Raw genomic sequence first — 18709 nt, 5'->3', positions numbered from 1 at the left:
TGTAATAAGTCAAGAAATGGGTTGCAGGCCATGTGAGAAGCCAAAAGCTAAGCACAGGAAGGGGTTATGGTCACCTGAAGAAGACCTAAAGCTCAAAAACTCTGTCCTCAAACATGGCCATTTTTGCTGGAGCTCTGTTCCCATCAATGCAGGTCTGTTTTCTTGTATTCGTATTAACTTCCCTGCAATATTTGTGTAGCTCATGCTTATCACCACCACTATTAATTTGACTTGTTAGAAGCATTCCTTAGCCAATGAATCTGAACCTAAGGTGGTACACTTATTTATTTTATGTGTAATGGTCATGGGATTAAACTTTTTCTACTTTGGTTTGGCTGTCAGTGTCAGTCCAAAATATTCAAGAAATTTCTTGAGTTAAAGACAGCGACTGTTTCTTTCATCGTACCCTGTCCCTGTAAAGTGCAAGTGAGAGAGGGTGATGATGAGTGAAATGACGAAAATAGGGTATGAATTAATATGATAGATGCATGGATATCCAGGATTGCAGAGGAATGGGAAGAGCTGCAGACTAAGGTGGATTAATTACTTGAGGCCTGGATTAAAACGAGGGATGTTTACTCCCCAAGAGGACGACGCTATCCTCTCCCTTCATCATTTGTTAGGCAACAAGTACGTACACTTGTCATTAATTGTGAAGAATTATTATATATATATCCTCAGTTTTACAAGGAACTAACAAAGATGTCTGGTCTTTTTATTGAATAGATGGTCCCGAATTGCACAAAATTTGCCTGGAAGAACAGATAATGAGATTAAGAACTACGGCATTCTTATCTGAAGTAAAGGATCGCAAAAGTTGAAAATGTGGAAGCTCAACACACATCTTCAACCTCAGAATCTAGTGTACTCCCTCAAAACCTTACGGACCAATCGGCAAGCTTTGCTACTGATCAAGCTGTTCCAATGCATTTTGACTTGCCCCAACGAAGCCCACTGCCGAAGCTTTTATTCGCAGAATGGCTATCGCTTGATGAGGAAGGTGGAAGTAAGCAAGCGGCTTACTCTGATGGATATAATCAACTTCCAGCTTCCAGGATCCTTTCATGAATGGTTTTGTATTCAATGAGGGAGGATTTGGCACCGATCTTCAGGATCTGCTAAACGATGCCTCAGTAAACCAATTGTTCAAGTTTGAATCCCAGATTTCAGGGAACGACTTTATTGGTTCTAAGTGGGAATAATAAAGACAGATGTACTGGTTCTTTCTTTCTTTTTTTGTTCAAAACATATTAGTGATTTCAGTATGAATAATGAGGGAATGTACATACAAGGCCAAATCTCCATGGGTGCTACCTTGTGTTTTTTTATTATCAAAAGTACAGATTCAAGATTCTCAATTTCTTTGTTTTAACAGGAAAACTTTAATATTTCTGAAATTTTCATTTAGCTTTTTGTCCTATAAGAAGTGTTTTTATGTGACAAAAAAGGAACTTTATGGTTTCATTGACCTTCTAAAAGAACTCAATCGCAGCACAGTGGGAGTAGTTATGTGGAAGGGGTCAAACTTTGGCTTTTTAACTCTTTTTTGTTTCAAGGAGTACAATTATTACCTTCCTATACTAAAATACATTCTGATAGGATCCACTAGAGAAAAACTCATGCATACCAGTGAAAATCCGAGAGGCTCAGCCATCCTAACATTAACCATATCTGATCAGGCCAAGCTGCCTACTTTTAAGGAATAACTGATCATCAAATATACAGGAAGGTCATAGAAAAAGATGTTGCAAGAGTTTGAGTTTTAAAATGGGTAGGATCGATCGTAGAGGAAGTAGACAAGCTTAGTTAGCCCAAATATTTCAGTAGGTTATGGGCCCATGTTGCTGACAGTTTGTTCGTATGTATCTATTACTTGCTTAGTAAGCTGTCAGTTCGTTCATGAATTTCCCTATGCAAAATTTCGGTAAAGTATCATGAATATCTTGTACTTAAGGGAGGATTGCATTTCGATTTCTCTACAGAAAAAATAGATAAAGTATTCATTATACATTTTGAAATGCGCAAATAAGCCTCAACACGTGGAATATTAATTAAATGGTTAATTATTAATTTAATCCACGAACTATAGTTAAAATATTATTTTAATTTTCTTTTAATTTTTCTTAATAATAATTCTAAAAATTCTAAAATGTGTAACTATAAATTATTAAAATATCAAAACAATATTAAAAATTATGTTAAAAATTCAACAAATTTAGCCCTCAATGTTCACAACACTTGTTATTTTAGTTCTAATTCTAAAAATTCAATAAATTTGACCCTTAATATTTACAAAATTTATCAATTTAGTCCTAACTCTAAAAATAAAATAAAAAATAAAAACAATAATCATTTTTAGCCCTCTATAACCCATTGACTAACCCATGCAAAATATTTAAAAAAAAAAGGAGTACACTCTTTCAAATTACTTGCAAAAGAACTCTAAAAGTTGGGATAAAATACAAAAAAATTAGGGTAAACTACACCAATTGTCCCTAAACTTTGTTTAAAATTACATTTCAATCACCCAACTTTCAAAAGTTACATAATAATCATTAACGTTATCGAATTGTTTTATTTTGGTCACTTGTCTGTTAGCTACTATTAAGAGGATGATGTGACACATGAATTTAAATAGTTAATTACTAATTTAGCCCTTGAACTATAGCTAAAGTTTTGTTTTGATACTTTAAAAAATTTAACCATAATTCTAAAAAATCTTAAAAATTACAGTAAATTTATTTTTAAAATTATTAAAATATTTTTAAAAATAAATCCACTATCAATTTGGTTTATTGTAAATATGTTTTTCTTTAGTTTGATTGTATTTCAACACTCATAAAACCATGATTTTATTGAAATGAGTATTTTAGAATTGCATTGAGAGCGTTTTCAACATATAAGATTAATGTCTCATTGCATTAAATAATTATCATCAAATCGAGAATTTTAGTGAAATGAAAAAGTCTCCCCATTGTTGAAAGATAGCTCCATTTAAAAAATAAAACACATCATGATTCACTAAAAAAGAGTTTTCTTAAATGTAAGTTTTGACTTTAATAAAACTTAATTTGATTTTGTTTTAATGAAAATTTGGCTTTGATTTCTTAAGGAAAAAAGATAACAAAAGATAAAATGGCGACAAAGAAGATGAAGACAAGAAGCTCCTTTCGCCGCTTCTCCACCTCTAGAGACATGTTGATGGTTTTGGGGGTTTTATTTTAAATTAAAATGTCACTTTTTATCTTTTATTTTTGCCCTTAAATTTAAAACATTATTTTCTAAAATTTCAAAACCCATGGAATTCTTGTTCAGAACCTAGAAATTTATATTAAAATTTTCAAAACCTAAAATTTGTTAAACCTAGTAACTTAAAGAATAAAACTTCTTAGTGTATTAAACAATAAGATCTTCAAATAAGAAAGTTTGTAATAGCTCAGGGGATGCGTAAATGAGTAATTGCAATTTTACAATAGTGATAACACACCATCAGGTGATACGAAAGAATAGGAGATACGAAGATGAGCAACTACTAAAGTAAAACAAAGTAAACATTAAATAAATTTCACTGTACCTTTTACTCGGAAGAATGAGCAATGAATATGAAACTAAGCATTAATGAATGCATGAGAAATTTGAAAGAGAGTAATCAAACTTTTAGTCCTTTTTTTTTCTTCTTCAATCAAGTTTTTATTTATTTTTGGCTTCAATCAAACATGGGAAATCTTTTTCATTTTTCTAGGTTTTGTAAAATAGGGAAGAAAGTCTTATAAAAAGATGATGATTTCTGGGTAGATCTAATCATGGGCTAGGCCGATTTCAAGTTAGGCCGATGCAAAATTTTAGGCTTGTTTTTAGGCCTGAGCCCAACTCGAAAAATGAGCTCAAAATTTTGCCTAAGCCTGACCTAGATAAAAAATGCTAAACTCAAGCTTGACCCGCCCGTATTAAAAAATTTTATGTTTTTTTTATATAAAGACAGCTTTAAAAAATATAATACATCAAATGCACTAAAAACATTAAAATAAATGTTTCCCAATAAATTAAAAATATATTTAAAAAATTTTTATACTTAAATAACACTAAGATAGTTGAAACTTAGCAAATAAATGCCTCTAAATTAGTAGAAAAATCAACAATAAAGTAAGAGTTATACAATATCCAAACAATAACAACAAAATAGTATCAAAACAACAACAAACGTCTGGGACAAATTTTTTTAGCCAAATTCGGGTCGGACCTGAGCCAAAAAATTCTTATTCGATGCTCGGCCCGTTTAGAAAAAGAGCCTTATTTTTTGTCCAAGCTAATTTTTCAAGCCTATATTTTTTCCTAAACCTTCCCACTTTTTGGGTGGGATTTTGGGCCTGGGCGAGTGGCTCGGCTCATGATCAAGTCTATTTCTAGGTTTCGACTCGAAAGATTGATAGATTTTTTAAAGTTTTTTTTTTGTAAAACTTTTAGATTTTTTACACATATTTTTAATTTTTTTTAATTTTTTTATTTATAAATTTAATTTTTAAAAATAATTTTTAATAATTTATATTTATTTTTAAGATTATTAAATTTTTAGAATTATTGTCAAATTTTTTTTAAAAAAATCAAAATGATATTTTATGTAACCTCCCCAACTCGGCCTAGACGGTAGACCTGAATTCGGGAGATTACATTAACCACTGAAGTGGCTCAGTCTTTGATGCAGTAGTAAACCAACTAAAAATTCGACAAAGGCAAGTGCACCTATCAATTAATAGTATAGCTACGGTGAACACAGATATCGTTCCCACGAAGACTAAAAGTACTAGTAATTACCATCTTTCTATTATTTAACTGACAAATTGGAGAGTTCGATTAAAATATAATTAACTAAATTATTTAATTAAAGAACACAAGAAAGAACAAATAAGAAAAATAAATGATTAACAACCAAGAAGCAAAACAATACCCAGGAAAGAATCCACATAGATTTTTTCATCTATCTTTATCAATCTGAATTAAACAATTTTTTCACTTAGTATCTTAATCCATAGAAATCCCTAAATTATGCTAATATCTCTTTCAAGACTAAAAGAAACTGACTCTATGTTGATTAATTGAAATTTCTTTCTAATTAAAACCCCTATTGTTGCATTAACTCGATCTATGGATCCCCCTGTTAGATTTGACTCTAATTCGGTAGATTTATGTCGTCCTATTTCTAGGATTGCATGTAACTCCACTCAATTATGTTAGATCTACTCTTAAACAGGGACTTTTCATTCTTCTATTCAAGCACATCAACATGGATTAATAGTCCAAAAATATTAAACCAAGAATTAAGCACACAAAATTGAGAACAAGATCCAAGTATTTATTGCGGAAAACAGAAATCGAAAGACAGAATCCATCTTAGGGTTTATCTCCATAGGTATTTAGAAAATTAGCTCATGATAGCAAATAAAAACATCTCAAAGACAGTATAACCACAAGAAAAAAGAAAACTCATAATAAACTTCAAAAAAAAATCAAAAGGAGACCTTTAATCTTGATGGAAATTTTCTTTAAATTCGACTTCAATGGTGTTTTTCGAGTTGTTTTCTCCAATATCTCTGACGGCTTACTCTCCTCTTCTTATATTTGGTATACATAGGTCTTAGAATGCCCGAAAACCCTAAAAATTGTGTTTTTTTTCGCATTTTCGGAGTTCAGTTCGTAAAATCCACACAGTCTGGCAAATGGCCGTGCGGCAACCTGTGTGGCTCACATAGCTGTGTGTCCAGCTCGTGTGGAATAGCCCAGCCCATATGGCTCCTAAAACTTGCTCCGATTTTTCAATTTTCGCTCGTTTTTTGCTCCTTTTGCTCCTAAATGCTCTCCTAAGTATATAAACATGAATTTAAAAGATTAGGAGCATAAAATTCACCGTTTTAAATCAAATAATCATCCAAAAACGCATTAAGAATTAGGCTAAAACATATTACTTTTGGCATTTATCAAACATCCCCACACTTAAGTGTTTGTTTGTCCTCAAGCAAAACCCACATTCAAGTTAACTTTCTCAATTTGTCATTTTCATCAATAATGTTTCAAGGCAATTCGCAAACAATCATGCAATGGAAATTCAACTAAAAGGACACTAAAGATTCAAGCAATCCAAGAATAAATTTTTAAAGCTAAAAAATGTAGGTGTCTCCCCTTATCAAAATAATTACCTTAAATTCAAAACCAATAAGAATTGACATCCTCGCTAAGATTCACTCAAGCTCTCAAAGTGTTTAGGGTTCATGAAATATGCACTCAACCGTTGAACAAAAAATGTCATTACCATAGGCTTGCTTGAAAATCAAATCTCCACCGCTATAAAATGAGATAACACACCAATCAAGAAGTCTTTAAAATGTTGTAATTAGGTTAAGGGTATGGACAAGGCTTAAATATTAAATGAGAGAGGACTTATGTAGTAATTAGACCATAGTGAATATAGATGGATGGTTAAGGGCTTATAAATTGTTAAAATGTATGTTTGTTAAAAGGGTAAAATTGTAATTAAATAAAGCTAAACTAATGAATAATAAAATCAAAATTTATCATCATCTTCTCTAATGGTTCTTCCACCAAAAATTAAAAGAGAATTCTCCATTTGGAGCTTGAAGGGTTTGGTCATAGTTCCCTTTTGCATGTAAGTCCATTTTGAGCTTATTTATTGTAATTTTTATGTTTGTGAGATCGTTGCAACTAAGTCCAACTAACCTGAACCTTTGTTTTCAAAACTGTTAAAGATTTCAAATTTGATCATTGATGAATCTTTGTTATTCTTGATGTTAATTGATGAAATTGAAGTATTAGTTGTCTATTAGAATTGGTTTATTAAGTGATTTTTATAGTTTTAATTAAAGGATTAAATTGATAAAATATTTAAAATTTCATGGAATTTTTATGACTTGTGAATAATTTTGGACTGTTCTAGCATAGGAAGAAATTTGATTGGCTTGGGAAATTGTGAAATTTGGATAAATTTGAAATTTTGGGATTAGGGACTAATTTGTAATAAGTGTAAAAGTTTAGAAAAATGTGTAAATAATAGAAACTTAAGGGTTTCATGCATTGAATTGAGTTTCTAACATATATGAATTTAATAAATTATATTTAATTACTATATCAATCAAGAACTGAGTCAAAAGATAATAACCGTAGAAAGGGGAAAATTGTGGAGTAGTCCCTGCATATTAACCGAAAGTGGATTGTAGATAAGTTGATAGTATAAATAAATATTTATATTTATTTATAACTTGTGTTAGTATGTTTTGGTTCAATTGTAATTGATGTTGAATTACGTTATTAAGTTCTTAATTTTAAAATGGTTACAAATAAGTACAGGTGAGAAAATGGATATCTGATATTGTTGATCCTTGGGATAATATGGTTATATGATATTTAAATGACTTTAAATGATTGATACCATATGTACGAGTGTGTTTCTAGAAGTGCTTCTGAATTATAATTGTATAAACTTTGTTAAAATGCCCATTTGAACGTAGTAAACGCTTACGATACGACTGACATGCCAATAGGGCTTGAACGCGCGCTTGTACGGATTTGCACTTTGATGCCTCTATCTTCACTTCGATGCCTCTGTTGTGCATCATCGATGCCTTTTGTGTGGTGTAGTTTCCCGAGTATCAGAGTCAAGTTACTATAGTTCATCGGGCTATGTATCGATCTTCTTAAAACTCATTTATTTGTTTAATTTTGTTAGGTAATTATATTACTACTAAATTATAAATGTTTCTATGAAGTTCTTGTTTATAAATGTTAATGATTGTATTGAGAAATTATGGATGATGAATTGGTTATGACTTTTGGAAGGTATCATTTATGATGTAAAAGATTATATACTAATGTAGTGTGATCTTGCATTTTGGATATCAGGAATTAGAAACTTATCTTCTTGTTTATCTATATTGCTTGAGGTAAGTTAAATGGTATATATACTATGAACTTATTAGGCTTCTTAAGCTTATTTGTTCCATTTGTGTCTATTTAATAGTTGGCATTTTCTGAACTGATCGGACGAATCATTTTAGAGCACACACTATCCAACCATCTTCGTAGCTTTTGTTTTTCATTTTGGGATATGGCATGTATATAGGTGTTAAGTTGTTAATATGTGAAGTGTTAAGTTAACTTGTTATAAATAGTTAATGTGGTTGAATCTGGATGTGTACTTATGTTGATATTGGTCAAGTTGATCTTTAGTGCCATATATATATGTTAAGTGGTGATGTTTTGAAATGGTAGTTTTAGTTGTAAATGATCATATCTTTGGTAAATCTTTGGTTGATGGTTTTTGGACATGAATGGCTACCTAATGATAAACCTTATTTCTCAATTGTAACTTTGTTCTTGAATTGAATTGGTGTATAAATTGAGGTGCCTTTTGATGGCATATTTGTTAGACATAGGATGGATAAATATTTGGCATGTAATTTTTATTTTGGATGTGCTTTTAACCATGTGAAATAGGCTAGATATGGTATGTCTTATTGTGCAAGAAATGGTGCTTAATTTGGCTTGATTTAGGGGTTAAAAATGGAGCACACGACTTGGAACACGAGCTGTTACACGGCTGTGTGCCACACACAGTCACCCCACACGATTATATGTATTTATTGTTTTAGGTGCAGGTTTCACACGGTCTGAGACATGGTCTGCAACATGGCCGTGTGTCTCAAGTTAGTTTGTTGCATGGTTTGGCACACGGCTTGCGACACGACCATGTGACCCAACTTCGGAAACACACACGATTTCACACACGGGCTGGGACACAACTGTGTGTCCAGACTTCGAATGTTCACATGGTTTGGGCTACGTCACACGGCCTGGCCACGCGGCCATGTGAACCCTGTTTTCTTAAATTTTCATGTTTTTCTAAAATGTTCTGATTTGTTTTGATTTGGTCCCAGATTGTTCATAAACTGATTTTAGGGTCATGTAGGCTCGATTTAAGGTCCATAAGTATAATATTTGCCATTATTAGATTCAATTGATATATGTTAATATTTAATTTGTATAATTTTTTCTGTTCGGAGGTTAAATTTTCTATTTTGATCAGCAATACTCTGTAACCCTAATTTAACAACTTAGACGGGATAGGGGTGTTACAATTGCTTTCAGCTTCATAGAAATTAGTTTAGTTGGATTCAAATGACATCTTTTATCTATATGAAAAGCATAACCAATTCGAGTCAGGAGACATCACACTATCATAGGTTATAAAATGACATGTATTTCTAGACTCTATACCTGATACATTCAGTCCAAGAATCGACTAAATCGTAACTCTGATACCATCAAATGTAACACCCCTAACTCGTCTCTGTTGTCAAATTAAGGTTATGGAGTATTACGACAAATAATAACTCTCAATACATCATAAAAACAAATCAAATATTAACTATTCATAATGAATTATCATTCATGGCATTCATACTAAAACGAGCTTTAAATTGAGTATATGAAACCTAAAAATCAATTTGGAAACAATTTGGGACTGATCTTAAACAAAATAGAAAAATATAGAAAAAAAAACTGAAAATAGGAGTCTCATAGTCGTGTGACTCAGGGACATGGTCATGTGACCGGACCGTGTACAATTTGAAAATAGGGTCACATGGCTGTGTTGCTAGGCCATGTAACAACTTGTGATCGTATGGGAAAAACTTGAACCAAAATTAAATAGGCCACATAGCCGTGTGGAGTAACTGTGTGTAGCACACGACCGTGTGACAGCTCATCTCCCAGGCCGTGTACACCTAAAATGACTTCTAAAAAAAGAAAAATCGCCATTCATTTTTTTTGTACCAAGCCAAAAAAATTCCAACCATTTTCATACATTCAAAACACATTCAAACATGCTTAAAATATACCAAAACATTCAACCTAAGTGTCTAACCAATATGCCGTCATTAACACCACAATTCAAAATCAATCTAAACTCATATTCAATAATCACAAGTTCTTACTTATAATCGTACTAAACATTCCTTTCTTTCACATTCATTTTACCAAGTCATCAACACCTTTAAAAAAAAACATGAACTAAATACCAAAAGCACTTATATAGACATATATAAGCCAAAACCAAAGATCACATCTATAACACCCCTAACCCGTATCTGACGTCGGAACATGGTTACGGAGCATTACTAGACTTATAACTCAATTAAACAAACATCTCATGTACAATTCACATTCAAATAAATAACCATTCAAATTCATTCATATAGTCCCTAATACGAGCCCTTAAGACCCAAAATAAACATTAAAATGGTTCGGGACTAAACTGAGTATTCAAGGAATTTTTAGGAAACCATGAAAAATTTTCAAAGGTACAGGGGATACACGCCCATGTGGCTAGGCCGTGTGGGCATTCGAAATGGTGCCACACGCCCATGTCCTTGCCCATGTCCTAGCCCGTGCCCAAACTAGTGAGCATACTGACTTGGGTCACACGGCCAGACCACACGCCAGTGTGCCAGGCCGTGTGAAAACTGGAGGGTATACTGACTTGAACCACACGGCCAAGCCACTGACTTATTTTCTAAAGAAGTATCAGGGGACACACGGCCATGTCACCTGGTCGTGTGTCACACACGGCTGAGACACACCCTCGTGTCTCTACCCGTATGGAAAAAAATAGGTCATTTTCCAATTCATATTTCTCACTCAAATTTGTATCAACCTAAACATGACAATTTGCATACAACCATGGCATAATTAGACATTCAAAACCAACCAATATCAAGCTTATAACTTGTTAAAACATCACATACAATTATGATACCAATAGACACCTCAAATAGCCAATTTAAAACTTGTCAATTATGCCTCCAAAGTATACCTAAACGGTCAAACACATATATGATCAATGTGCCTAAACTTATCATGCATGCCACTTATCCATTTCAACCATTTGGTACCCAAAATACCAATTCACAAAAAAAAAACAAAATTCACATGGCCAAAAAAAAAAATTCACATGGCCACCATACACCACATACACAAAGGCTATTTACATATTTATATAACAAAAATATGTTCACAAAGCAAGCCAACATAAATGGCTAAAGCACAACAAAACATATAAGCTACCATTAGTCCAAAATGACCTATACATGCCATTTAACCCAAAATATAAAGTCCAAAGTACCAAAATAGTGTTTGATAGTGTGATGAGATCCCCGACTTCCAATCCGAACATGCTTTTGAAACACTATAAAACATGGAAAAATAAATAGAGTAAGTAATTAAGCTTAGTAAGTTCGTATAACACAAAATTAAACTTACCATTTAACCACAATTTAGGTAAGTAACTCAAAGTATAACACAATTCAATTTGTCCAAAGCCTATCACATACTCAATAACCATGTTAGCCATATATTCATATAAAAACCGAGAATCATGTTTGAATTCAACAATTATTAAATTTCATGTACATGTAACATTTATACCGTGTATCCGTATATCATATATAGATCATATCCATGTAAATACCTATACTAGTTCGTATCAAACTTGTATAATCTCATAATAACACTATGCCCCTTGAACCACTTAGAATATCGTTAGATACGCGAGTGGTACACACGAGGTGTACTGAACTGTAATCTGTCAATTCTTGTACATGTATGCTCATACGAGTGATAAACGGTAAGCTCCTCCGAGCTGAATAACGGTAATCTCATACGAGATGAGTATCAGTAAGCTCATAAGAGCTAGAATAGGTAACCCTAATGACATGTCATTTGTACCCTACGAATTTCTAAGGTTCAAACGAGGCTCGGTATTCTTTGTATATCGTCGGTTATGATAATTATACATAATAATTAAACCATTCACATGCATATATTTCAATTAAAGCATATAAATATGCAATTTAATTACGCAAACTTACCTTAAACTCGTACGACGGAAATACGATTGTTTAATCCTCGACTTTATCTTTCCCCCGATCTAATTCCGTATATTGTTTTTCTTGATCTATATAATCAAATTTAACCAATTTAATCTTTATTCTATTCTATTCAATTCAAAATTCATGTTATGGAAAAATTACCATTTTGCCCCTATACTTTTGATTTCTTTTCAATTTAGTTCCTAGGCTTGTAAAATGAAATTCATGCAATTTTATCTACATCTAAGCCTAGTCAAATTTAATAAATTCTCATAGCAGCCCATACATTTCACAATTTCACATATTTACCACACAATTTTTACATTTATCAATTTAACCTCTATATGATAATTTCATTAAAATCACTTAACAAAAGTTGTTTATTTAACATCAAAGATTCATTTTCTTTCATTAAACTTCAAGAAAAATTAAAATTATCTCATGGAAAAACCCTAGTCTTTCAACCATATTGCAAATTAGTCCTTTATTTAGCTAGCTTAAGCTACAACTATCCCGAAAACATAAAAATAAACAAAAACGGGACAAGATAACACTTACATGCAAGGGATTTTCTTTGCAGATTTTTCAAGCCCTCCAAAGCTCTAAGTAGCTGAAATTTTTGTCGACAAAAGAAACATGAAGATGACCATTTTGCTTTGTTTTTTTTTAATTTAACTTTAATTACCTTTACCTAACTTTAAAAATTACTCAATTACCAAGACATGCACATCCACTAACTCATTTAATTGTCTAATTACCATATAAGGACCTCAACTTTAAGGTTCTATAGCTATTTAACACCTTTAGCTAATAGAACACAACTTTTGCACTTTACACGATTTAGTCCTTTTTCACAAATTGAGCATACAAACGGTAAAATTTCTTAACGAGATTTTTTTACTATAATACTATCATGCTGTAGATGTTAAAATAATATTAAAATAAATTTTTTGACCTCAGATTTGTGGTCCCGAAACCACTATTCCGATTTCACTGAAAACGAGCTGTTACAACATCCACAAGTATACTTAAACCAAAGTTTAAACAACATTATCATAACAAAAGAACTTAAAAGCTCCTAGTACATTTCATTCATAACCCAACTTCAAAATGATTAAACTTCTACCTAGTTGAAGAATGGATAGTGTGAATGCTCTGACTTGCTTCCAACTGACTGAGATTTCTGATGATCTAAAAGGAAAGAAAACAACTAGTGTAAGCAACCAGTGCTTAGTAAGCTCATATAAGGTAAACTTAAACTTATCGAATATGTATTTATTCAAACCATTCATGCATAGATTCAGTCATTAGATCATGAGCATATATTTCTTTCCTATAAAACACAAACCTTATAAGGTTAGTAAGTGCAACAATGAAACCTACAATCTCAACATATCATGGAACATGTTATACTAAACATGTCAAATATACATTTCATTAATCACATCTCCAATAAGCATCACTCTTTCATTTCAAAGCATTCATACCAACATTTTTCCATTTTATCTATCAAGATCATATAACATTTCATATAAAGAAGTTCATTCATTTAAGCCTTTATTACCCGTTGAACCAAATGAAATAACATCGAATACTTGGGAAAATGCTCACCCAAGTTGTGACTGTAACCATCTATGCTCACATGAGTTGTGAAATGGGCCTACTCACACGAGTTGTGGGTTGGGATGTTAGGCTATACGATGCTGCTCATACGAGCTGTAGAGAACCCACAACAAATGCAGGACCTCAACCATCAGTAGGATATCTACGAAAAGCACCCGAAAATGTAAATAACCCCTAATAACATGTCATTTGTATCCTAAGTATTCACGAGGTTCATACAGGCCACATTACATATTCGAATAATTTAATTTAATTTCCATTATACCATTTCAAGCACACATCCATGTATTTCACATTTTCCAAGCATAATCATCAATTTAATCAACATCGCAATTTAGTCCAGAATCACTAATCAACATATATCATTCAATTTAACTATACCTAACATGAATAATAATTAAAATGTTATCAAAAGAAACAATTAATAGGTTTAAACAATATATGAACTTATCTAAATAAAAATGGTTACGAACACGACGCCGACAGCTATTCTGCTAACTTTACTTTTCTACGATTTATGTCTGGTTGATTTGTTTCTTGATCATGCATGAAGAACAAGGCTTGGAAGAATGATCTTTAAGCTACAATGGTGATTTTTTGGTCAAAACAAAGAAAGGAAGAAAATGCTAGAATTTTCCCTATTTGATTATGTAATAATTTAATTAATTACCAAATTACCCTTAAGAATTAACTTAACAATTAACAAAACAATGTCCATAACTGTCCATTATCTATCTATATGGTATATTTACCATTTAAGTCCATTAATTCACATTTCTATAGCAATTTAACACCTTTAGCAAATAGAAACTAACCTTTGTAGCTTTTATTAATTAGTTCTTTTATATAATTAACTATCTGAACGTTAAAATTTTCTAACCAAATTTTAATACAACCTTGTAATATTCCTATAAATAATAAAATATTGACTCACTTATCAAAATTATGGTCTTGAAACCACTATTTCGACACCAGTAAAAATGGGCTATTATAGAGGGTTTTCTTCTTGAAGAAATAAATGTTTGAAGAGCCATGAAGGCAATTAATTAAAAAGGGAATTAGAAGGGAAACCTTCAAGGGATCATCTACTATGACAAAGAGGATGGTGTATTGTCTTAATGCTGACAAAATCGTCATGAAGTTCCTGCCTCGAAGTGCATTCGCATTAGTGTTGTGGTAATAAGATACGAAAACTCATTAAGTTCTTTAGGACTTACTTGTGTGTTATGCATTGAAGGTAGATAGGGATTTTTGGAAGTTCAATGAAGGACCAAGCCAGAATTCACCACGTATCGGGAAATTTGTTCTTAATTGTAACTTGCATACAGCAGGGTGACCTAGAGGCGGAATCTTAGGGTCTTTGTTGTAAATAAAACTAATGAGTCAAAATATTAGGTGATTATTAATATAAGCTGAAGTCTATTACTGAAATTGATGTATATAAAATTTAAGCTTATCCGACATAGATTCTTGGTAAGATTTAATTTACTTAACAATAAAATCAATTGTATTCCTTGTCTTTATTTGATTTATTATTGTGGATAATAATAATAATGAAAGAACTACTTAGTTCATAAGTTGGGTTGTGACATCCTATAGCTCGGACTCGGCGATCGAGTTGGGTATAAGTTGTTACATCTACTAATATCAAATTCAAATAGTGTATTTTTTAATGCTAAGCATCAAGTTATAATAGTAATATATCTTACGCCATAAAACTTGGACCTAAATGCATATTTAAATTTGGAAAATGTTAGCTAAGTTGATACTTTTTATTGGTAGAGTTGGCAAAATAGGCCTGAGCTGGAAAGCTTGCCATGTTGATCCGAGCCCGTAACGATCCAAGTTCGAGAAAGCCAGAGCCTTTAACATATCAGAGCACGATAAAATTTGAGCCCAATAAAGCCCAAGCCCAACAAAACCTAAGATTGAGAAAGCTTGAGACTTATTTGTCCCAAGCCCGAGATAAATCCGACTTAAAGCCCGAAAAAGCCTGACTTTTATATTGAACAACCATAATAGACATTAATAATTAATATAATTTTATGATATAACTTTAAATATAAATAAATGATAATTCTTTTTTTTTTTTGAAAATGCATTCATAAGTATTGCATATTTATATTAAAATTTTATTAATAGGAAAAATAATTAATAATAATTTTCTATTAAATTATAAAGTAAAATAAATTTTTTAAATATTAATTTAATATAAAATATTTTAATATTATAATTATATATGTATACTAAATATATAAAATTAATAATTATTAAAATATATAAAATTAAACTTTAATGACAATATAATAATATACTATATAACTATGATCAAAATTGAAATCGAAATTGATTATTTAACTTAACCGATTTACTAAGCTAGTATATTACTAATACATAAAATAATATTATAATATATAACTATTACTAAAAATATTAATACATATATAACTATTACTATAATATTAGATTATAATAAAAAAACACTACACCAAAATAGGTCTTTAGCGGCGTTTTTTTAGGCCTTTAGCGGCGCTTTTTAACGCCACTAAAGGTATTTGCGGCGCTTGTGGAAGCGCCGCAAAAAAGGCCGCTAACGAAAACGTCGCAAACAGTTGCAGCGTTTACAAACAAAAACGCCGCTAAAGATCATGTTCTTTAGCGGCACTTTTGTACAAAAATGCCACTATTTTTGGGATTTTTTTATATTAAATTTTTCATTTTTTCAGCCCTCTTGTAGCAACAAATCAAAAACAACCAGATCTAAACTAGCCAAAAGCAATAAATTTATATAATATTTCAAATTAAATGAATAAAATAATATTAATATCAATAAATAAAAGTGAATTCATATTATTTTTGCAAAAATGTTAAAAGGTAAAAAGATAAAAATATTTATGCAATACACTATGACTGCGGAAGTTGCGACTGAAACATCTTCATCATACTCTGAAGCTGATGCTGGAGTTCGTCGTACTTTCTACTCTGCTCTGCTTCTCTCGATGCCGCATCAGCTTTAAGTTGTAGCTGGAGTTCTTCATATTTCTTTTGAACCTCTGCTTCTCTCGCTGCAGCCTCTACTTCCTTCGCTTCCGCCTCTGCTTTAAGTTGTAGCTAGAGTTCTTCATATTTCCTTTGAACCTCAGCTGTGGTCGCTTGCATCTGAGTCATCTGGTCTTTTAACCTCGAACTTGACTTGAGCCGACTCCACGAAGCCATGTATTCTTTGAAATGGATCCAAAATATTGGGTTGGGCTAACAAAAGATCCTTGAAATCGAACCGACCATACCTTTCGGGACCCAAAACTTGATAATAATCCGGTTATCAATGTCTTGGGATGAACAGAACTATCACTAGAAGCAATCGCCAGTACTCGCCTTTTATCCTTTAGTTTTTCCTAATAAATAAATCACATAGTTAGGAGCATAATATATATTAAAAAGCATATGCAACATAACAATAGTCGCATTACAAGCAATGAATTAAACAATTAGAAAATAAACAAATCGTATTAAGTAAACGTACCATTATTTCACCAGCTTCAGGAGTCATGGGAGATCCATCTTTCTTCCTATGTGTAATTTCAAAAAGTTGAAGGAGTCAAACTTTTTGACGGGACGACAGTTCCTACAATATAGTAGTAAAAATATTATTTAATGGAAAGTTATACATATTTGACAATATTAAAAAATTAAAAATACCTCCGCCTCAGCTACACATGCAAAACTTTCGACCCGGCTATGTGAGTGAATTTTTGTTTCTGCCTGCTGCTTTTTCCAACTTGTTCACGATCCTACGTTATGAAATTTTTAGTACGTAAATAGTAAATACTATAAACAAAAATAATTACAATAGTTTGGAAGTACGTCATACCTCGCCTTTCTTCGTACCTCGCCTTTCTTCGAATGCCAAAATCTAACCGCATCTTCCCATTGGTACCTCAACATAACCGGCGGGACATTTTGCAATTTCTCATCGAGGGTTGTTTTTATCTTACAATAATTTTTCTTTAAAGTACTTTTATTGTCTCTCCATCTTTTTCCCAATGCCTTCTTTACATAAGCATCCGAGACCTCTAAAGCAAACCTCGCCTACAAAATACACAAGTTAATAAAGTAAATATAAATGAAACTATTTCTCAAGCATTACAGATGACATTAACATTTTGTTACCTTAATATTATCGAGGGCTTAGTTTTTGTTGCTATCGGGCATTTGATGCCATGACTCGTAGTTGATAGGCAACATATTCGCATTTCGTGCTAAAATGCCCATGTATCCAGCTAAAAGTCGAGCTTCTGATCCAATAGGCTGACCAAAACTGTTTCGTCCAACTTTGACACGCTCGACTGGATCTAACTCGTATAACTCTCTAAGTAGCGTACGTCCTCGACCTCTGCGCGTCCCACCATTTTCAGCTACAAATGGTATATTATAATATAATAATTTGAAAAGTAAATCAATTATAAGTCAACACGCATGTAAATCAAATGTAAAATTACTTTGAACTTTTGTAGGATCCTCAGGTGTAATCAGAACATTCGAAGATCCAATTGCTGTCTGTTGTTCAGTACTATTTGTTTCTATCGAGTTTGGATCATTTTGAGCAATGCTTCCCCTTAGAATTTTTCTTCTAGGCATTTTATCTGCAATACACATAAAATAGTTGAAAAATTAATAACTAATTACAACAATAATAGCACATATAAAATAGTTGAAATATATAATAAGACCAAGATTTAAATTATGATATTACATATAATTAAACAATCGTAAAATCTTACTACATCATTATTCGTAAATATCTTCATCCGTATCCTGACGAACCCATTGAAATTGTACACTAGTACTAGGGATATTATCGTTTAAGTTTTGTTCTGGAAAGGGCAAAGTTTCTGATCTGTCGTCGATGTTATCTCTACTTCCACTGCCCATGTCAAACAAGTCTCTAGGGATGTTACGGATTACAACGTACCAACCCTCATCAGTTGGATCTTTTGAGTAAAAAACTTGTTTGACTTGAGATGAGAATACATACGGCTCATCTATCAGTTGTTGTCCTGTGTGAATCAATCGGTCAAATTTCACCATTGTAAAACCAAATTGATCTTGCTTAATTCCACGAGCTGTATTAACATCGGCCCAATCACCTTGAA

At 32.0% G+C, this 18709-nt stretch overlaps 1 pseudogene; it reads left to right on the top strand.

The window, feature by feature from the left end:
- LOC105793606 (transcription factor LAF1-like) lies at nucleotides 1-1270 on the top strand (annotated as a pseudogene).
- Nucleotides 1271-18709: the final 17439 nt, after the last annotated feature.

This window comes from Gossypium raimondii, chromosome 8 (assembly GCF_025698545.1).
Source record: "Gossypium raimondii isolate GPD5lz chromosome 8, ASM2569854v1, whole genome shotgun sequence".
Lineage (NCBI taxonomy): Eukaryota > Viridiplantae > Streptophyta > Magnoliopsida > Malvales > Malvaceae > Gossypium > Gossypium raimondii.
This window is presented reverse-complemented; position numbering and strand designations above follow the sequence as displayed.